The sequence below is a fragment of the Nicotiana tabacum genome, chromosome 2, assembly GCF_000715075.1.
Source record: "Nicotiana tabacum cultivar K326 chromosome 2, ASM71507v2, whole genome shotgun sequence".
In the NCBI taxonomy this organism is placed as follows: domain Eukaryota; kingdom Viridiplantae; phylum Streptophyta; class Magnoliopsida; order Solanales; family Solanaceae; genus Nicotiana; species Nicotiana tabacum.
In genome coordinates, this window is record NC_134081.1 from 58,550,150 (window position 1) to 58,573,427 (window position 23,278).

Here is a 23,278-nt window from a genome sequence, read left to right on the forward strand (position 1 = left end):
ATATAACCGCTGCGGCATGCATCCCGATCCCATAACCGTCACTCATAATCAGGCTCTCGACCTCACTCAGTCATCAATCTCTCTAGTCTTACCCACGGACTCACAATGTCATGAAAACTAACTCGAAACAATGATATGATGTATCAATAAGTAACAATTGAGACCAGGATATGATATGAATGCATGAATATGACTGTGTACGAAATATCAATGAAATTAGTGAGATGAGAGCAAGCAACGACCTCTATGGGTCCTAAAAATATCAGCATAAAGCCTAAACATGATATCTAGCATGATTGACAACACAGTTACTTTATCACATGGTGAAAACACAGATATCAATGAAAATAGGGCCACTATACAGTGCCATGGAAACAATGGAAATCATAATTCACAGGGTGCACACCCACACGCTCGTCACCTAGTATGTGCGTCACCTCAATACCAATCACACAACACGTAATTTGGGGGTTTCATACCCTCGACACTAAGTTTAGAAGAGTTACTTATCTTGAACAATCCAATTCCATCATCGAGCAAGCCAAGCGATGCTCCAAAAATGCCAAAGCAACTCAGATACATCAGATAAAGCCCAAGGGAGCAATTACAAATGATAAAGATCGAATTCTACATCAAATCCCAAATCCGGCCAAAACTCACATCGGGGCCCACGCCTCGAAACTCAACAAAACTCATAAAATCCGACAACCCATTCAATTACGAGTCCAACCATACTAGTTTCACTCAAATCCGACTCCAAATCGGTGTTCAAAACTCAAAAATTCATATTATGAAACTTTAGGCCAAAACCCCAAATTTCCTCTTTAAAATTCATCAACCAATTGCTAAAATCGAAGATAGATTCATGGAATATAAAGAAAACTCAGTAGAGAACACTTACCCCAATCCTTGTGATAAAATTTGCTTCAAACATCGCCTCAATCAGAGTCCCACAACTCAAAATATGAAGAAAGAACCAAAACCTCGATTTTTATAACTCTGCCCAGCTATTCCGCATTTGTGGTAAAATTGTCGCATCTGCGACCAGCGCTTCTACGGTAATTCCTCACTTCTGTGAAACAACCTCGCTCAGAAAAACCTCACACTTGCGGTCCTTAAGCCTCTTCTGCGATCACACTTCTGCGCACTTAAACCACATCTGCGGTTGTGCAGGTGCATCCAAGCACCCGCACTGGCGATCCTCACGCCCAGTTCCCTTTCTCGCTTCTGTGATGGCACTGTCGCTTTTGCGGCTTCGCAGCTGTGCTCAACACTCCGCAGTTGCGGTCATACCAGAACCAGAAAATCTTCAGCAATGCAACATGGAATAAAAATGATCCGAACCTCATCCGAAACTCACCCGAGCCACTCGGGACCCCGTCCAAATATAACAACAAGTCCTATAACATAACACAGACCTACTCGAGGCCTCAAAACACACATAACAACATCAAAATGACAAATCACACCTCAATTGGAAATCATTGAACTTTGAAACTTCAACTTCAACAGCCGATACCGAAACCTATCAAATCACGTGTGATTGACCTCAAATTTTGCACACAAGTCACATTTGACATTACAGACCTGCTCCAACTTCCGGAATCGGAATCCGACCTCGATATCAAAATGTCCACTCCCGGTCAAACTTTTCAAAATTCCAACTTTCGCCATTTCAAGCCAAATTCTACTACGTACCTCCAAAACACAATCCGGACGCGCTCCTAAGTCCAAAATCACCCAGCGGGGCTAACAGAACCATCAGAAAATCCAATCCGAGGTCAAATACTAAAAAGACAAAACTTGGTCAAACCTTTCCAATTTAAAGTTTCTAGCTGAGAATCATTCCTCCAAATCCATTCTGAATAACCTGAAAGCCAAAACCGACGATTCACATAAGTCATAATACATCCTACGGAGCTACTCATGCCCTCAAACAACCGAGCGAAGTGCAAATGCTCAAAACGACCGGTCGGGTCGTTACACCCTCCCCCACTTAAACATACGTTCATCCTCGAACGTGCCCACAGTTGTTCCAAAAGCCATAAATCGTCGTGTAACCTTACCATGCACATACCCGGGGGTGATCCCATGTCACCCTATCCCATATTGGTCTGATAACACAACATGACTAAAATTGCTTAATCCAACCTAGCCCATAAGCCTTAGAATCCAATTTCCACATCCGAAATTTTTGGTAAGATCAGAATCTTGCATCTACACACTATATAAGTCTGAAGAAGTTGAATCCAGTCATAGCCATAACTCAAGATGAAATCACATGATATACCACATAACTCAAACATTTATGGCGATAATTTCTAATCCCAGTAGCTGCTCAAAACAACCCAATGCCGGTAATAAACCTCTTATCAAACAAAGCCTCATTCTAACACCTTCATATACTGCCAACGATGAAAGAAACATGCAGAAACTCATAATCATTCGCCAGATTAACAAGTTGTGGAACTCCTTCTCTTTCGATAGGAACTATAGAAAATTTCTAAGCCGATCAACATCAATATCCTTCCAAATATACCGCAATTAGATCCGATAGCACCCATTCTAGTACGATGACATCACCCCATCTAACATAATCACTCTAGTGACATGACACATCAATACAACTTAAAGCCACAACTCGTGCATCAAATAGCAATATTCCAAATGTACTCAATCCTGAAAATGCCTGAAACGAGAGGACTACCCCGCCAACTTAACCAGTACCATCACAACACCATGCTAAGAGCCTAGCAGACACAGTAGAACCAAAACACACGAATCCAACACAAAGGATCATATCTCAACATAACTTCGCTGCAATGCGTGACCCCATCCAAACGCTGGTCTATATTATATGCCTCGAGCCACCTTGCTCAAAATCAATAACCATGCAAAATTCGACATCAAGCACCCAAAGTGCATCACCATAACCATGGAGAGCAAATAACACAATACCACAATCCGGAAAGAACATAGCCAACGCGCAATCAATCATGCAATACCCAAATACTCATTTTGCTCAAATTCCGCTATAAAGCTCAAATAGAACCGCACCATATGTGCGTATAACCAACGAATCACAACTCCTCTTGGCATAGAAGAGTAATTCACAAATTATTTTAGAACATGAATAAGCTCAACAACAACCGAATGGCACATCCCTAAATAATGGCAATATGGAGCCAACCAATCCGACTCGGTGCAGAACACACATCCATATTAGGCCTACCAATGAACCCCAAATCAACTCTCGTCACCCACAATAGATAAATAACCCTCCGAAAGTCCACAATAACTGAATCACAACACATACTATCTTCTGACTAACCTTGGTTACATTTTCACAGTCCATAACCATGAAACAATCTATTCATGAGAACTCCCAGTCTCGAAATCCATAGAACACACGAATCACCATATCAAGGTGAACTTTCCATTTGATCCCATCTAGAAGAAAATCACTATACATCACATGCTCCTAACGCCAGTAGGAAATATACATCTCTAACCGTGGTAGAAACCATCAAGAACTCTCCGAATCCCATTTGCACAAAACCAAACCGTTAGGACTTAACCCCTCTAACTCAACAAGGCTACGCATGCCAATAAAACCCAAGAGTATCGCCACAAAGCACCGGTAGAAACTCACTACACCATAAGAACCAAAAGAGCCAATCGCATCTATTACCATGCTGATCCAACCCGTTACTAAACTGTCCTAATTCTCCGAGTTCCTTCTAAATTACCTTCAAATTGATACTCTTTTTTTCCATAATACTTTAATCCTCAACCCAAGACTCACCACACAAGACCCTAGCATAAAACCACACTGCTCTAAGGCTCATAAGCCGTTGAATGCTCTCTTAAGCACCACAAAAGTATGACAATCGAGATATCCACTCTGAAGAGACCTTTTGTGAATTTCAAGTTGTTCATCTTACCTTCCTGATACTGAAATGTAGAATCCATAATGATGTAGAGATACTGTGAGTCTCGACACCATCCAGTGTAACCCTCCGATTTTAGCCATGCATAAATCCGCAGAATTCTCAACTGCCACATTTAAATCTTGCATCCATTAGAACCATTCTTGAGATTCTTCCACTCTACTCAGGTCTCAATTAAATTGATCAAACGAACCGAACGACCTGTGCCCCATTAGCACAACAACACCTAAGGAAGTAATCCACTCTTCTAAGCACCCGAGTGAATCCCTACCCCATGCACACTACATCCTTTACAAATAACAATTCAATCATCCAATGTTTCTCATATACCCATAAATCATAACACAACCCTAATCCAAAATTTCCTTTACTCGAGTCACCCTCGATCTCAACCTCTGTAAGCCATAACTGATTCACCAGTATACCTCAAACTGAAACAAATACAACACATAACTGCGCAATCAACCCGTCGATAGCAGACTCCCCCACTTGGCTCAAGGCCAAGGAATAAAGAATCTAATAACTTACAATAGCCAACCCCATACTGGCATAACACCGCAATAGGATTCAACTAAACCCTTCCTAAGCTCATGTAACACAAACCACATAATACCTCAAATCATTTGCAATTTCGCATTCATCCTTGTAACAGTCAAGCCAACTTTCACAAGCAATCCGAACTCAAATTGCACTACATATAATTTACTGGTAAAAAGAACTCTCAACAAAACATCATAGGGATCACACAATCTCAGGACACCCCGTAGGAGATAACCAACCTTCTTAGCCTCAAAATGATATCTTTTTGTACCCTTCCATAGTCATAACTATTACGCAACCACTTAATCTTTCTGAGTCCGAACTCATACCACGACATGAAAATCTACTCCATTCTTCAACTAAACAACATGAAAAGGATCCTTCAACACACCCATAACTCGAGAATATACGTTAAATCAAGATAGAAATCAAGCACCAAATAGTTCTTTCTACACCTCAAGCAAACCCTTCTCGTCACATTCAAATCATATGAACACATCTCGCAGTCACATCATACTCATCACGTAGCCATCCAGCCACCAATTCCACTAATAGGGACACTACCAGACATATAAATTCAAAAGCACGTGCTCACGTAGGCAACACCTCAGTGCTCCAGGTACAGTCAAAACCCAGCCTCAAGTCCTCCAGACTGGTCCATCATCAACACACATAAATTGCATCTCGCCCTCATCCAGGAAATCACCAATCGTCGATGCACAGCCGATACCAAGCGCTCACATACGCATACAAATGTGTGGAAGGAATTCGAAGGATTACGCCTCAAGATGAATCAATGTCGCACGATAATGAAAGAAAGATGAGAAGTATATCCTAAATGTCCTGTAGCCTCTCGAAGATAGGTATGGACATCATCATACCGATCCGCAAGAATCTACTAGATACTTGCTCATGACTTGTAGAACCTATGAACCTAGAGCTCTGATACCAATCTGTCATGACCCAAAATCCACTAGTCATGATGGCACCTAACCCAACCCGCTAGGTAAGCCAACTAATAACTATCCAATTTATATTAACTTTTTAATAAGACAATTAAACAAAGGAATTATCTGAATCTTATACATTCCCAAAGAACTAGTAGTACAAATCATGAGTTTCTAAGAATAGAGTTTATAAAGCTGATATGAACTAAATACACTTTTTATTTGAAAAGTACATAAACTAACTTTTAAAATATAAGGCTACCATGAATAAGAGGCAGCTACAACAGGGACGCAGGTACGTCTTCCAATCCAGCTCCCATCGAACACAACAACATCGACATCCGAAATCTGCACGTAATGTGCAGGAAGTATAGTATGAATACAACCGACCCCATGTACTCAATAAGTAACAAACCTAACCTTAGGTTGAAAGTAGTGACAAGCTGGAATATGGTCGGGTCCAACACCAATAGCCAACAACTATTTATAACAATGTAGAGCATATAAATAAGGAAGCAATTCAGAAATAAAATGCTCAAATTTATCACAATTTCCCGAAAATAGTTCCGCTTTTCAAGAATAACAGTGAAAACCCAAATTCTTTGCCGAAATCGTTTGAACACAGTAAATCTTTCCAAAACTCCTTTCCAAAATAAGTAAGATGTTTCATTTCCTTTCCAGATAGCAAGTGTGAAATACCTCTCTATGCTCACATATCAATGTGTGTAAAGGTCATGAATGACGTGATACCGTACAACATAAGGAAAAATGCGTCTCTATGCATGCATGTCATATGTGCATGCCAATGCCATGTATCTCAGAGATGAATCATGTACTCACACTCGGTACTGTATATGGCCCATACGGCCTAGGGAAATCCATCCCGGAACATATACAACGCTGACTATAAGTCACCCAGTACCGAGGAAAAAGGGCAATCCAACCCAGTGGAAAAGTCCAACTCCATGTAGTAAGTACTTCGGACAAATCCATGTCTAGGGAAATCCATTTCTCAATAATATCATCCGCGCTCACTGGGGGTGTGTTACAGACTCCGGAGGGGCTCCTGCAGCCCAAGCGCTATCATAATCATCAATATGGTAATTATGATAGGGCTCATAACTTTCACTCATAATAAGGCTCTTGGCCTCACTCAGTCATTAATCTCTCCAGTCTCACCCACGGGCTCACAATGTCATGAAAACTGACCTGGAACAATGATATGATGTATCAATAAGTAACAATTGAGACCAGGATATGATATGAATGCATGAATATGACTGAGTATGAAATATCAATGAAATCAGTGAGATGACAGCAAGCAACGACCTCTATGGGTCCTAAAAATATCAACATAAAGCCTAAACATGATATCTAGCATGATTAGCAATACAGTTATTTTATCACATAGTGAAAACACAGATATCAACAAAATTAGGGCCACTATACAGTGCCATGGAAATAATGGAAATCATAATTCATAGGGTACACGCCCACACGGCCGTCACCTAGCATGTGCGTCACCTCAATACCAATCACACAACACGTAATTTAGGGGTTTCATACCCTCAGCACTAAGTTTAGAAGAGTTACTTATCTTGAACAAGCCAATTCCCAAACCGAGCAAGCCAAGCGATGCTCCAAAAATGCCATCACGCGCGTAGCGACCTCCGAAGGGCTCAAAACTAGCCAAAAGCAACTCAGATGCATCAGATAAAGCCCAAGGCATCAATTACAGATGATAAAGATCGAATTCTACATCAAATCCCAAATCCGACCAAAAATCACACCGGGGCCCATGCCTCAAAACTCGACAAGACTCACAAAATGCAATAACCCATTCAATTACGAAACCAAGCATACTAGTTTTATTCAAATTCGACTCCAAATCGGTGTTCAAAACTCAAACATTCATATTATGAAACTTTAGGCCAAAACCCCCAATTTCCTCTTTAAAATTCATCAACCAATTGCTAAAATCGAAGATAGATTCATGGAATATAATGAAAACTGAGTAGAGAACACTTACCCCAATCCTTGCTTCAACAATCGCCTCAATCAGAGTCCCATATCTTAAAATATGAAGAAAGAACCAAAACCTTGATTTTTATAACTCTGCCCAGCTATTCCGCATTTGCGGTCAAATTGTCGCATCTGTGACCACCGCTTCTGCGGTAATTCCTCGCTTATGCAAAACAACCTCACTCAGCAAAACCTCGCACCTGTGGTCCTTAAGCCGCTTCTGCGATCGCGCTTCTGCACACTTGAACCGCATATGCGATTGCGCAGGTGCGTCAAATCACCCGCACCTGCGATCCTCACGCCCAACTCACTTTCTCGCTTCTGCGATGGCACTGCCGCTTTTGCGACTCCGCACCTGCTCTCAACACTCCACAGTGCGGTCATACTAGAACCAGAAAATCGCCAGCAATGCAACATGGAATGAAAATGATCCGAACCTCGTCTGAAACTCACTCGAGCCACTCGGGACCCCGTCCAAATATACCAACAAGTCCCATAACATAACACGGACCTACTCGAGGCCTTAAAACACACATAACAACATCGAAACAACAAATCACACCTCAATTCGAAATCATTGAACTTTGAAACTTCAACTTCCATAACCGATGCCGAAACCTATCAAATCACGTCCGATTGACCTCGAATTTTGCAAAAAAGTCACATTTGACATTACGGACCTGCTTGAACTTCCGGAATTGGAATCCGACCCCGATATCAAAAAGTTCACTCCTGGTCAAACTTTCCAAAATTCCACCTTTTGCCATTTCAAGCCAAATTCTACTACGGATCTCCGAACCACAATTCAGACGCGCTCCTAAGTCCAAAATCACCCAACTGGGCTAACAGAACCATCAGAAAATCTAATCCGAGGTCAAATACTAAAAAGTCAAAACTTGGTCAAACCTTTCAAATTTAAAGCTTCTAGCTGAGAATCATTCCTCCAAATCAATTATGAATAACCTAAAAGCCAAAACCGACGATTCACATAAGTCATAATACAACATACAGAGCTACTCATGCCCTCAAACAACCGAGCGAAGTGCAAATGCTCAAAACGACCGGTCGGGTCATTACAAAGTGTATTTATGAATTTAAAATAGGGATGTCACGACCCAAAATTCACTATAGGTCATGATGGCGCCTGGCAAGCCAACGATGATTGATCAGTTTATTTACTCATTTTATTACTTTAAAAATCATAAATTTTAATAAGAAAATAAATTTACACTTTTAAATCCACGGGAATGTACGTAATTTATAGTTTGTAAGAGAAATGAAAGGCGATGATAATATGCAGAACCGTAAGCATTAACTAGTATATCCCACAATCCGGTGTCACAAGTGCATGAGCATTTACTAAGGAGTACAATAATAATACAACATCTGTCTAGAATGTAAACAAGACAGGATAAAATAAATAGTATGTTGGAGACTCTGTGGTTTGCGATGCGTAGCCTGAAATGCAGCTCGCGTAAAGTCTCCTCAACAGTTGTGCCTACGCGCCAAGATGGTCACCAAATGAATCTGTTAGATCCTACACATTTAGTGCAGAAGTGCAGCATACGTACGTAAATCAACGTGTACCCAGTAAGTATCTAGCCTAACTTCGAAGAAGTAGTGACGAGGATTTGACATTGATACTTTCTAATGGTCCAATAAATAAATATGGTAAGCCATAAATAGATAAGAAGCACAACGGTACTAGTGAGGTAAATATGTAACTAACACAATCTTCTAAAAATTTCTTTAAATGATATCAATCTCTCATCTCGTATTCTATCTCAACAACTCGGAAAATATCCAGTGCCAATATCAAATGAATAAGACATACCATATAAAATGCAAGGCATCAGTGGAAGGAAAATTCTCATGAATATTCGGACTACTAGCGATATAACGCACGATTATGCCGAGGTCGTATGACCAGCTCACAGAAGGAATATAATACTGTCAAGGCGAATGGCCTGATCCCATCATAACGTGTACACTGCCGAGGGTCGAGCAGCATGAAGATGCATCTAATATACTCTTGAGGCGAACGGCCCGCTCCCATGAGAGTGTGGTACATAATCCTGCCGAGGCATTAGGCCCGCTCCACAAAAAAGGAAAGGAATTATCGAATTACGAGATACGAGCTTACGATACAGTATATGAACACAAGGTGAGTATAACCATTACTTTTTCTCAAATAACATGCCAACAACTCAAGGAAATAAGGCTCGACCTAATATATATGTATATATTTCCAAATAAAATTCAATTATAATTTTAATTTATTAAGCCAGCAGAATGAGTTCAAATATTTCAAATATTACATGGCAAAGTTCTAAGTCTACCCGAACATAAACACGCTTTAGCTAAGTACGGATTCTCGTCACCTCGTGCGTACGTAGAACCCACAACTAATAGCACATAACAATTACATACCTAGGGGGTAGTTTCCCCCTCACAAGGTTAGACATGAGAATTACCTCGCTCCGAAGTTTCATAACCGGCTCCAACGCCTCTTTAGCACCTCAAACCAAATGCCCATCGATCCGAACTAGTCAAAAAATCATGAAAACTAATAAAAATATATCCCGTTGTCATAATTAATTAATTTACAACAATTTCCAACTCTGCTCGAAAAGTCAATAAAGTTAACCCTCGGGCCCACGAGCCCGGATTCTAAAACATTTCGAAGACAAACTTTACCCATAACACCACGAACTCGAATATATAATTTATTCTACATTCCATATCCAATTTCGTGGTCAAACAATAACAACAACCCAGTATAATTTCACAAGTGGAGTCTAGGGAGGGTAGGATGTACGCAGCCTTACCCCTACCCTGGCAAGGCAGAGAGACTGTTTTCGATCCAATTTCGTGGTCAAAATCCAAAAATACCAGTTTCTAGGTTTTCTACCAAAATCTCAAATTTATACTAATTTCTATGTTTAAATCCATATATAAATCGTGTATTTAACTCACAATATGTGGGAATTACTTATCTTGACATAGATGATGAAAATCTTCCCTCCAAGAGCTCCAAAACCTGCCCAACCAAATGAAAATGTAAGAGAAATGGGCTAAGTCTCAGATTAAAAACACCCCACTGCCCAACGATTTTCGCACCTGCGGACGAATTTGTTGCACCTGCGAGCTCGCTTCTGCAAAGTGCACTTCCCAACCGCTCCATCGCACCTGCGACAAAATATCCGTTTCTGTGCAAACGCAGGTGCGAGCCACCATTGCGCTTCCCATTGCTCTGTGTTGCTAGAGACCACATCTGTGATCATGCAGGCGCGGGAATTTCTACGCACCTGCGACCACTGCCTTGCCCCTTCCCCAGCCGCTTCTGCGACTTTCATCTCATTTCTGCGAAGTCGCATCTGCGTTTAAGGCTTTGCAAAAGCGATCGCACCAGCAACAGAAAAATTCCAGCAACTTCAACAAGGCTCAAATCGATACGAACCTCGTCCGAAACTTACCCGAGCCATTCATGGCCTTAACCAAATATACCAACACGTACCAAAATATGATACGAACATAGTTGAAGCCTCAAATCACGTCAAACAACATTAAAACTATAAATCGACAATCGAAACCTTTCTTTAAACTTTCAAACATTCAAACTTCGCCGAACGCATCCGAATTATACTTAAACATCCCGGAATGATGCCAAAATTTTGCGTGCAAGTTGAAAATCATGATACGAACCTATTCCAATGCTCGGAATCCCAAACGGATATCGATAACACCAAATTCTACTTCAAACCAAACATAAGAAATTCTTAAACTTCAAAATACCAACTTTCTACAATAAGTGCCGAAATACTTCCAGACCACCCGATACTCAATACAAAAATACGCTCAAGTCCGAAATTATCATACGAACCTATTAAAATATTCAAATACCGGTTCTGAGGTTGTTTGCTCAAAATCAAACCTTAGTTAATTCTTCCAACTTAAGGCTTCTGAAATCAGAATTTTCTATCCGAATCAACTCTGAACTTTTCGAAATTCGATTCCGACCACACGTACAAGTTGTAATACATGAAGTGAAGATACTCGAGGTCTCAAACCGCCGAACGACATACTAGAGCTCAAAACGACTGGTCTGGTCGTTACAATGGAACTCATGTAACTCTTTGGGATTCTTCTCTTAATTAGGATTAAGACAAGTATATATAAATATACATGTCATACATTCATTATTTTGGTTAATTAACATCATGTGTCTAAGTTTTATAAGGATAATCTCTTTCCCTAATCCACTGCTCCCATAAGAAGTCTTCTAGAAAGCACCATAAGACTGGTCAATGAATCAAAAAATTCTAATACTCAATATACACATATTATATACTTATTACATATTAATTATACACAGATTATACAGTATATAAATAGACTTTCAAGATGTATAATCACTAAATATTGAATGTATAATGTTTATACATTGATTATATATTGTTTATACACCCATTTTGGTTTTTGAATAACAAATCTAATAAACATGAAAAACATATTTCTCCACCCAGTTTGTTTCTTTCATTTTCATTTGACTGCATGGTTTTGATGTTGAATTCACTTGGTTAGTGTGATAATAGGAATAAGTTTCATAGTAATTACTGAATTCAAATCATTTTAATTTATGGATTTGTGGCGGAGGTGGGAATTATGTTAGTGAGAGTTGTGAATCTTTTAATTTTATTAATTGTCTTTAAATCCATTTTGAAAGATTGTTCAAAAATCACTAGTTTCCTATGGAAAATTTGAAGTAGCTGCTTTTCGCCTATTTTCTTGGTTTCTGTCACGACCCCAAATCTAACTAGTCGTGATGATACCTAACCCAACCCGCTAGGTAAGCCAGTTAACCACTAACCAATTCTAATAACAATTAATAAAGTAATTAAGTAAAGAAATTATCTGAATCTGAATCTGATCCATTCCCCAAGAACTGGTAGTACAAATCATGAGCTTCTAAGAATAGAATTTACAAAGCGGAAATGAAATAAATACATAGTCTATTTGAATAGTACATAAACAAAATTTTACAGATCTAAAGCTATCACGAACAAGAGGCAGCTACAGCCGGGACACAGGTACATCTTCAATCCAGCTCCCATCGAACGCAACAACATCAACAATCAACATCTGCACGCAAGGTGCAGATGTGTATTATGAGTACAACCGATCCCATGTACTCAATAAGTAACAAACCTAACCTTAGGTTGAAAGTAGTGACGAGCTAACAAAAAGGTCGGGTACAACACTAATATTCCACCACAATTCATAACAACATAGTACAATAACAAAAGAGTGTCTCGAAAATAAAAGGCTCAGTTCGTTCACAGTTCCAAAAAAAATAATAGGCATTTTTATTCAAGTATCTCAGTGAAAACCCAAATCTTTTACCATAAAAAAAAGAAGCTAAACTACGAGTAAGTTTGAAAACTATGATTTTTTCAAAAACTCCTTTCAACAAATAGTAAGAAGTTTCATTTTCAGATAGCATGAGGAAAGTACTTCTCTATGCCTACATGTCAAGATACAGGTAAAATCATAAATGTCCCCAAAACCGGGTAGTAGTAGGAAATGCATCTCTATGCATGTTTTTCAAGTACGCATGTCAAATGCAATGCATCTCAATGATGAGCTCATTTACTCACACTCTCAGAGTACTCAATCTCACTGTCTCGCATTCTCCCTCACTATGCTCAATGCTTAGCACACTCAATCACTCAGCGATGTACAATACCTGCTGCGGCGTGCAGCCCGATCCATATATGATCATAAGGCCCGTTGTGGCATGCAACCCGATCCATATATGTAGTCGACTGCGCCTACTGGAGTTGTGCAGACTCCGGAGGGGCTCCTTCAGCTCAAGCGCTATATTGTTGCGGCGTGCAACCCGATCCAATATTATTGCGGCGTGCAACCCGATCCAATATTATTGCGGCGTGCAACCCGATCTAATATATATATATATATATATATATATATATATATATATATATATATATATATATATATATATATATATATAGCCCGAAGGCTCGTTGCGGCGTGCAACCCGATCCATATAAAATATAATCAATATAATATGCTGTGGCGTGCAGCCCGATCCCAAAATGTCACTCTCACTCAGGCCCTCAGCCTCACTCAGTCATCAATCTCTCTAGTCTCACTCACGGGCTCACAACGTCATGAAACTAGCCCGACAACAATGATATGATACATCAATAAATAATATCTGAGACTGAGATATGGTATGAATGTATGGATATGACTGAGTATGAAATATCAATGAAATCAGTGAGATGACAGTAAGAAACGACCACTATGGGTCCAAACAGTATTGGCATAATGCCTAAACATGATATTTAGCATTATTGACAACTTAACTACTTTGTCACATGGTGAAAATATGGATACCAACAAAATAGGACCACTATACAGTGCCATGAGAACAATAGAGTCTCAATTCACATGGTGCACGCCCACATGCCCGTCACCTATCATGTGCGTCACCTCAATACTAATCATATAACACGTATTTTGGAGTTTCATCCAATCATCACTAAGATTAGAAGAGTTACTTACCTCGAACAAACCAATTCCAACACCGAGCAAGCCAAGCGATGCTCCAAAATACCATCCCGATCGAAAAGATCAAATCTTGAATCAAAAGCTCAAAATCGGCCAAAAACCCAACCCGGGACCGCATTTCAGAACCCGATAAAATTTACAAAATTCAATAACTCATTCAATTACGAGTCCAACCATACTAGTTTCACTCAAATTCGACCCCAATTCGATGTTCAAAACTTAAAAATTCATATTATGAAACTCTAGGCCAAAACCGCAAATTTCCTCTTTAAAATTCACTAACCAAACACTAAAATCGGAGATAGATTCATGAAATATAACCAAAACCGAGTAGAAAGCACTTAACCTAATCCTTGTGATGAAAATTTCTCCAAACACTGCCTCAATCCGAGTCTCACATCTCAAAATATGAAGAAAGAACCAAAGTCTCGATTTATAGCTTCTGCAAGCATTTTCGCACCTGCGGGACATTAGCCACTTCTGCGGCGTCGCTTCTGCTACATAACCTCTGCTTCTGCGGAATCAGTTGAGAACTCGACCCTCGCACCCGCGGACAAATTATTCGCTTCTGTGCCATCGCATGTGCGAGCCACCATCGCACCTGCAGAATACCTCGCTTCTGCGCTCCATCACTTCGCACCTACGCATCCGCATATGCGCTCTCTGCTTCTGTGGTCTTCCTCACCCAGCACTCACATCGCCTCTGCGACGCCTTTGTTGCTTTTGCAGCCATCGCACCTACACAAAACCAGTCGCAGGTGCGATAACACCAGAACCAGCAGCCTTTAGCAATGCACTATGCAACGAAATTGATCCGAACCTCGTCCGAAACTCACTTGAGCTATTCGGGACCCCGTCCGAATATACCAACAAGTCCAATAACATAATACGGACCTACTCGATGTCTCAAATCACGAATAACAATATCGAAATGATGAATCACACCTCAAATCGAAATCTATGAACTTTGAACTTTCAAATTCAATAACGCGTGCCGAAACATTGCGAATCATTCCGGAATAATTTCAAATTTTGCGCAATAGTCCCAAATAACATAACGAAGCTATTCCAATTTCCGGAATCACAATCCGAATCCGATATCAAAAAGTCCACTCCCGGTCAAACTTTCCAAAAATCATATTTTGTCATTTCCAGCCAAATTTTACTACGGACCTCCGAATCACAATTCGGACACGCTCGTAAGCCTAAATTCACGCAACGGAGCTAACAGAACCATCAAAATGCCGTTCCGGGTTCAAATTCACAAAAAGTCAAACTTGGTCAACTCTTTCAAATTTAAAGCTTCTACCTGAGAATCATTCTTTGAAATCAATTCCGAATAACCTGAAAACTAAAACTAACGATTCACATAAATCATATTATATCATACAGAGCTACTCATTCTCTCAAACAATAGAGCAAAGTGTAAATGCTCAAAACGACCGATCGGGTCGTTTCAGTTTCCATACTAATGTGGCTAAAAGAGTTTAGGTTTAGTGTAAGAAACAATTGTAGGGCCAGAGGGTGTAATGAACAGTAATTGGGCGGCTATTTCTGTTTCCCCCTTGTTGTTTTAGTAACCTGATAGCATAAAAAGTACTCTTTGCTTTTGCCTATTAATAGTTAAACTCTATTCTTAATACACTATATTTTCTAGTCTAGCAAATATTTCCCACTCTCAACTAATTAATGAGTAGTGATATCAGGCTCTTAATCATATAGTAATAATGTGTGGATTTGATGATATATCACAATCTATCTATCTATATAAAAGTGGGAAAATAAAATGCTGACTTGACTCCTTTATTTGGCCAAGAAAAGTACTTATCTTTTTCTTAAATTTTTGCCTTTTTATTCTTAATTTTCTACTAAATATATGTTTCGTTCTTTTTAAGAGAAATAATGAAACAGTCGCAATTAAAGTTGTAATTGTAACCGATGCAATAATACATAATACTCATAATGCTAATTATGCTACAATAATTGCTAAGTATATGTTACTATCTATTTCTATTACTCAACTTAAATTATCAATTGTATTGGTTACTTATTTCTTTTGGTTACTCTAAATACTAAGCCATATTTTCTCCATCACATAATTCTCTCTTCATATGTAATCATTCGTCTTTATTCTCTCCCCTTTTTGTTTTGAAGCACATTCTATAGAAAGGTTTTTTTTTTTCTCATGAAAGTTCTTTCATTTTTAAATTTTTTGGCTATTGATTAAGGAATGGGGAAGAAAAGAACATATGTCTCTACAAGTGATAATATTTGGGGAGTCAAATACAAGCTTGATAAAGACACTATCGTCAAAGTAGTATGCATATTTTATTACTTTTAATCTGCTGCAGGCTTGTAATTGTAGAGTGAGTTCATATGTAATAGTTTTGCCTTTCTTTTGGGAGTAAAAATACTCTATTTCTGAATATTAGGAATGATTATATTAAGTAAATTCTCTACCATATCTGAATGGTAGGAGAAATTAATCAAGAGAGTACTAATTTTTTTGGATTTTTTCATAAGATTGGTAAGAGGGTGATCCTTGATTTTGTTATTTATTAAGGAAGGATAATGATTTCTGATTTTATGGAGGAATTGAAAAGTGTGAAATATTAGAAACGAAATGAAACAAGAAAAATAAATGAAAGAAAAAAATGTGTATTCTGGTTACAAATTATATTATATTTGTTAAATATTTAAATGTCTAACTTTTATTTTAACATCAGATTAATTTTATATAGAGATGTATGAGAGAGAGGTATAATTAAGATTATTTAAAAAATAATTTCTGACTTTTTTTTATATAGTACAATAATATACAAAAAATTGATCAAGAGAGAAACTCAATTAGTAAGAGGAGAAAAAGGAATTGACTTAGATTGTAACGACCTAACCGGTCGTTTTGAGCTCTAGCGCATCGTTCGGCGGTTTGAGGCCTTGAGTAGCTTCACTTCTGGTTTTATGACTTGTACGTGCGGTCGGAATTTAATTTCGGGAAATTCGGAGTGGTTTCAAAAGGAAAATCCGTAATTTGGAAGCTTTAAGTTAGAAGAGTTGACTAAGGTTTGATTTTTGAGTAAACGACCTCGAAATCGGGATTTGAAGGTTCCAAAAAGTTCGTATAATGATTTCGGACTTGGGCGTATGTTCGGGTTGAGTATCGGGTGGTCCGGAAGCATTTCGACTCTTATTGTAGAAAGTTGGCATTTTGAAAGTTTCAGAATTTCTTATGTATGGTTTGAAGTGGACTTTGGTGTTATCGATGTATGTTTAGGATTTCGAGACTTGGAACAGGTTCGTGTCATGATTTGTGACTTGGATTCCGAGAAAGTTTAAAGAAATATTTCGATCATCAATTCGTAATTTTGATATTTTTTGGCATGGTTTGAGGCTTCGATTAAGTCCGCATCATGTTTTGGGATGTGTTGGTAAGTTTGGATGGGGTCTTGGGGGCCTCGGATATGAATCAGATTGGAAATGGATCAAGATTGAACTTGGAAGGATTGCTAAGGTAGCTGAGATTTGTACAATCGCACCTGAGTAGAAAGGGGTTGTAGAAGCGGAGGGGAGTGAGGTTGGTTGGATTCGCAGGTACGAGGAATTTACCGCAGTTGCGAGCTCGTAGATGCGGGCAGTTGAGCGTAGAAGCAGAATGAGGCCAGGGATGAAGACATAGAGAAACGGACCCTTGTCCGCAAAAGCGAAGTGCTGGAGGCAGGGGGTGTTCGCAGATGCGATGGTTGGACCGCAGATGCGGTCAAGTGGCCGCAGTTGCGATGATCGCTCGACAGAAGACTTGTTTAAGTACGTGGGTTTGACTCATTTTCATTTCATTTCTTCCATGGGAGCCGGCCTTGGAGCAATTTTGGAGTACCATTTTCATCGTCAATGATGAGGTGAGTAATTCCTACATATTGTGAGTTAAATATACGAATTTGGGCTTGTAAATACATAAAAAATTATGAAAATTGTGGGATATTAAGAAGAAACCTAGAAATTGGTATTTCTGGACGTTGAGCAAGAAATTGGACATGGAATTTGGAATAAATTTTATATTTGAGTTCGTAGTATTATGGGTAAAGTTTATCTTGGAAAACTTTCGGAATCCGGACACGTGGGCCCGAGGGTTGACTTTATTGACTTTTCGAGCGGAGTTGGGAAGTGTTAGGAATTGATTTATTATGAGTATTAGAGCATATTTTTATTGGTTTGCACATTGTTTGACTAGCTTTGGAGCCACGGGCATCAGTTTGAGGTGTTTGAGTGGCGTTAGAGCCGATTATAGAACTTCAGAGCGAGGTAAGTCTTCTCTCTAACCTTGTGAGGGGGAAACTACCCCTAGGTGATGTATTTGATATGTTATACTTATTGCAGGGGTTACGTATACACGAGGTGATGAGAGTCGGTATGTAGCTAGATTCATGTTATGTCCGGGTAGACTTAGGTTCATGTCATGCTTTAATTGTACTATAGGAGTTATCTTTGCTCGTTTAATTCCTTTATTTCGCATTACGACTTGAGACTAGACTTGCGTAGAGTGATAGACTTGTTATTGTAGAGATTTGACGCGCTTCATGATTAGCCGCGAAATAATTATACTCCTCTTACGAATTTCTCCCGCACTATGCGTTTTCATCAAAACATTTTTCTTAAAATTCATAACTCACAGGTGTATTCGTGAGTGGGGTCAAGGACCCGTTAAAGCTTCTTACTCTATTAGGATCGGGCCGTTCGCTTCTGTAGGATTATGTACCACACTCTCATAGGAGCGGGTCGTTCGCCTCGGTAGTATAATAGATACATCTATGGTTCGTGTCGTTCGACCCTCGGCAATGCACACAATATGATGGGATCGGGCCGTATGCCTCGACATTTCTATAAAATGCTCTTATGGAATCGTGCGTAATATTTGACAAGAAGCCAGTGTATCCGTGAGTTTTCCTGATTTGAATTGTGACGACCTATCTGGTGGGGACTATTTTATATATATACTCCGGATGAGGAAGGTAACGGCTAATTGAGAGCTTGAGTTTATTGTTGAAAGGAGGATTGTACCACGTATTTATACTTGTTTATTTCGTTTATTTACCCTGCCTCACATCTGTTTACTTCTACTGCATCTGTCTTATTGGACCACTAGTAAATGTCGATGTCGACCCCTCGTCACTACTTCTCTAGGGTTAGGCTAGATACTTACTAGGTACGCATTGATTTACATACTCATGCTACACTTGCTGCACTTATTGTGCAGGAATATATATGTTTCCGATGGTCCTCTAGGTGTTGAGGCGTGACTTTTCCGGGGACTTTACGGTGAGCTGCATTTCCTTGTTATGATCCGCAACATACATAGTCTCCATTAAAGTTATTTATTTTTCCTGTCTAACTTGTATTCCAGACGGTTGTTGTATTATTATTTTACTCCTTAGTAGATGCTTCTTGTGACACCGAATTTTGGGGGTTCCTACTAGTTATTCATTATTGTAGTTCATGTAATTATTAACATTGCACCTTGAAATTTATATTTTTATACACGAATTGGAAAATAAAATCATGGGTTTTGTACGAGCACCGGCTTTTATACTATTTGATTAATGGGAATTGTGATTTTAATGTAATCAAAATGAGTAATTAAGTTGATCGATCACCGTTGGCTTTCCTGACAGCTTCGTTAGGCGCCATCATGACCTATAGTGGATTTTGGGTTGTAACAGCTTTGTATCAGAGCATTAGATTCACTTAGGTCTCACGATCCATGGACAAGTCTAGTAGAATCTTGCGGATCGGTACAGAGACGTCTGTACTTATCTTTGAGAGGCTATAGGCCTGTTAGGAGCACTTCCCTTCTTGATTCCTCTTCGTGCGATTTGATTCCTTTGAGGCTTATGCCTTTATTTCTTTCCTACTCAATCTTATGTGAGGTGGAGCGCTTGTTATCACTTGGGCATCGAGGATTTGTAGTGGTACTGCAGACGTGGTGCAAGATATTTTTTCCTGCGTATTCGGGCAGGCTATTATCGTCACCTTGCAGAAGGATGTTCTATCATTCCAGCTCAGTATCTGTATTTTGTATGGTTTTGAGGCTATGTACAGATTGCTATGATGTTCATGCGTTGTTATCGCACAATGTTGGTGTTATGGCAGGGTGCTTGTGTATGTGTCGAGGCAGTGAATGACTTGAAAGGGGGTTTCTCAGTGCATGATTTAGAAGTTCGACATTTAATTCCAGCGGAGGAAAGGCAATCGGACTAGGGATGTTCAGGTTTTGGTTGATGGAGTAACGAGACTTGATATTTCGAACATGATGGAATTCTCATTTGTGATGTGGTGTCGTTGTCCTTGTTTGATGCATTAAGGTTCGCTAGTGTTATGGTCTTCTTTAATTTGCCTTCGGGGTAGGTTATTGTGAAATGGAGCGTCAGATATGGAGGTGTATGTTGGCTTCAGAGTCTAATTGGCGCTTCTAATGTTAATCGCTCGAGGGAGATGATCTTTATGGAGTCTCAAAGTTGGTGGCAATTTACCCATTCGGGTGCTACAAAGACGGATTATAATTTGAGGTAGTATTTTGGCAGCAAAGGAGGAGGAAGGACATGGTGGGAGGTGTCTCGCGGTGGTTGAATTGCTCGTAGGCCAAGTATGAATAGCAGAGGCCGAGAAGTTTGCTTAAAGAGATGGGTTTATCGAAGTGGGGGTGGTAGAGTAGCGTATGGATTTTGTGGTAGTATAGCCACATGCCCTGAGAAGAGTTTAGAGCGATTTGGGAATCATGGTGGAAAGTGACTAGGTGTAGGGATATTATTTGGGATGGTGGCTACTGTACTGAGGAAGATTGAATATGGTATAGAGGCGTTTGCTTGAAATGAAGAAGGGTGTGGAAACTTGCTTATCGTTTTTGGATGCAACATGACTTCGAGTTTGGAACGTATTGTCAGACTTTCAGTTGATGTCAATGGTGAGTGAACATACTTGTACAACTAGTGTACAAGCATGGGCTCATAAGGGTTTACTGATTTCGTGGAAGTTGTACCCAGTGCAGTATCGTTGGAAGATGTCGGTACGGAATTCCACAGGTGGGTTATGTCTTGTGAGTAGGTTAGCAGTTGCATGATTTGTGATGAATTTTCTACAAAGAGTTCTGCTTACTACCGGAAGAAGGTCGAATGTCCGATTGTGGCATAATTATGAATGTTCATGGAAAGCTTAACAAGAGATTTCAAAACATTTGGCGGGCTGACGGTGCAAGATCATGGTAATTGAGAAGGAGGAATATTTGTGGGTTCTACATTATGTGATGGTAGCTTAAAGCTAAGTGGGGGAGCCCACCGTCTACAATTGGATCACGTGGTTGTCTGCTTGTGCGGTTTCTAATTATCGATGCATTTGTGGATTATCCACGACTAAGAAAAGAATACATCAGGGGTAATTCGAGCAAAGAACTTGATGAATGTGTGCTATACTTTGCCTTATCGATTCAGGTGTAGGTTTTGGGAAGACTCAGAGTTTATGCTTCTTGTGGATGTGATGTACAAGGAAGAGCATTCAACTGGTTACTTCTTCGAGAGGGTGTTCATGTGCTAGCAGAGCGTTGGAGTTCGGTCATATTCGAGGCCGGTCAGAGTGGGTGCCTCTCGACAACGGTTCTAGTGGGTTCAAGAATTTAGGTGCAGTGCTTAAGGATTTCAGGTCCATTGTGTGGTTAAGGATCGAGCTCGTGCAGTGGATTATGAAAGGGGCTTAGATCGTTCTATGTTATCATCGGGTCTGCGGTGCAGTATTAGAGGAAAGGGAGAAATATCTTCGAATTCACGTTTGCAGGATGGGTGTACTAATGGGAGATGCTATTATGTGCTTGAGGAGAGTATGAGATGGTTCACGGGTATTGAGGCGATGTGGCCTTGTGATTTGGGTCAATCGGGATGAGTGCGGATTGAGTTTGTTATGTTTTTGAATGAAGCTATTATTATTTCTAAGTCAAGTCAAGAGTAAATTAGAAGAAGTTGGTTCGGTTAGTAAAGGTTAAATCAACATGATTTTGGTAATGATCAGTTCCTTTGGCGTGTGAAGTTATACATATGGTTTGTGGTTGTACGTGCAGGCTTGACAGCCACGACAACTTGATGAATTTGGCAGGTATTTGATTCAAATGGCTTTGTGGTGTAAATGGATTCTGGAAGAGTTATGGCGGTTTAGAGAAAGACTTGAGGTTTGTATTTTCTGCGATTGGGAGTTCAGTTGCGTGTTGCGATAGTTCTTCTAAAATGAGTTAATTGAAAGGTTTCTAGCCAATGAAGTGTCTATTGTACAAGTAGTTCAGGACTTATGATGAATTCTTATACTATCGCGTAATAGTATGATATGTACAATGAGCGACATGGGAATTGAAAGTGGAGGATGAAGGTTGCGATTCGGTGTTGACAATAATGTCACGAGCTCGGATGAGCAGGGGAGAATTCAGATGTTCAGAGTAAGCTGGCATTTTCTTTAGTGTCACCTGAGAACGTCGTTCTGTGTAAGAGGCTTTGTATATTTATTTGTGGATTATTGATTTGCTTTAAAGAATTAGTACAGTTGGTAGTATGGATGTGCAAACTTTGCTACCTGCTGCGGAAGGTCGTGGGAGCATACCCCATGGAGAGAATTGTATAAGTGTGGCATATAGTCACTTAATTGTTAAGGATTGAAACCAAGTATGGAGATTTTTGGTGCTATCATTAATGTGAGAGTTTATGCCTGTAAGGCGCTCTATTCTTTGGGTTGTGAACTATGGGAGTTTGTTCCGGATTGGGATGGCTGCTCGTATGTGTCATGAATAGGGCTATTGTGGATCCTCGAAAGGATGTTGACCCAATATGGTATAATGATAATCGACTTGAGGTCCGTTGGTGGGTCTAATGTGAATGTGTGCTCTATGTCAGGTCGGATGCGTTCATTCGGCATAGCATTGCTTACAGAAGAGTCTTCGGGCGTTGGATGTTATTCCCATCGTTAGCTATTCCATGTAACACTTTATTGTGTCACATGGGTCGTGTGACAAATTGCTTATTCGCACATGTGTTGTGGTCCCTTATAGCTTGTGGTATTATGTGAGCAGGATGACTCTTGAGATGCAGGTCATTTATTGCACCTTAGTCGTGCTTGAGTTTTGTAGCGTATGGCGCTATTCGTCTCCCCAGAGTTGTATTTTTGCACTTGGCGTGCTTGTGATCGATATTAAGGTAT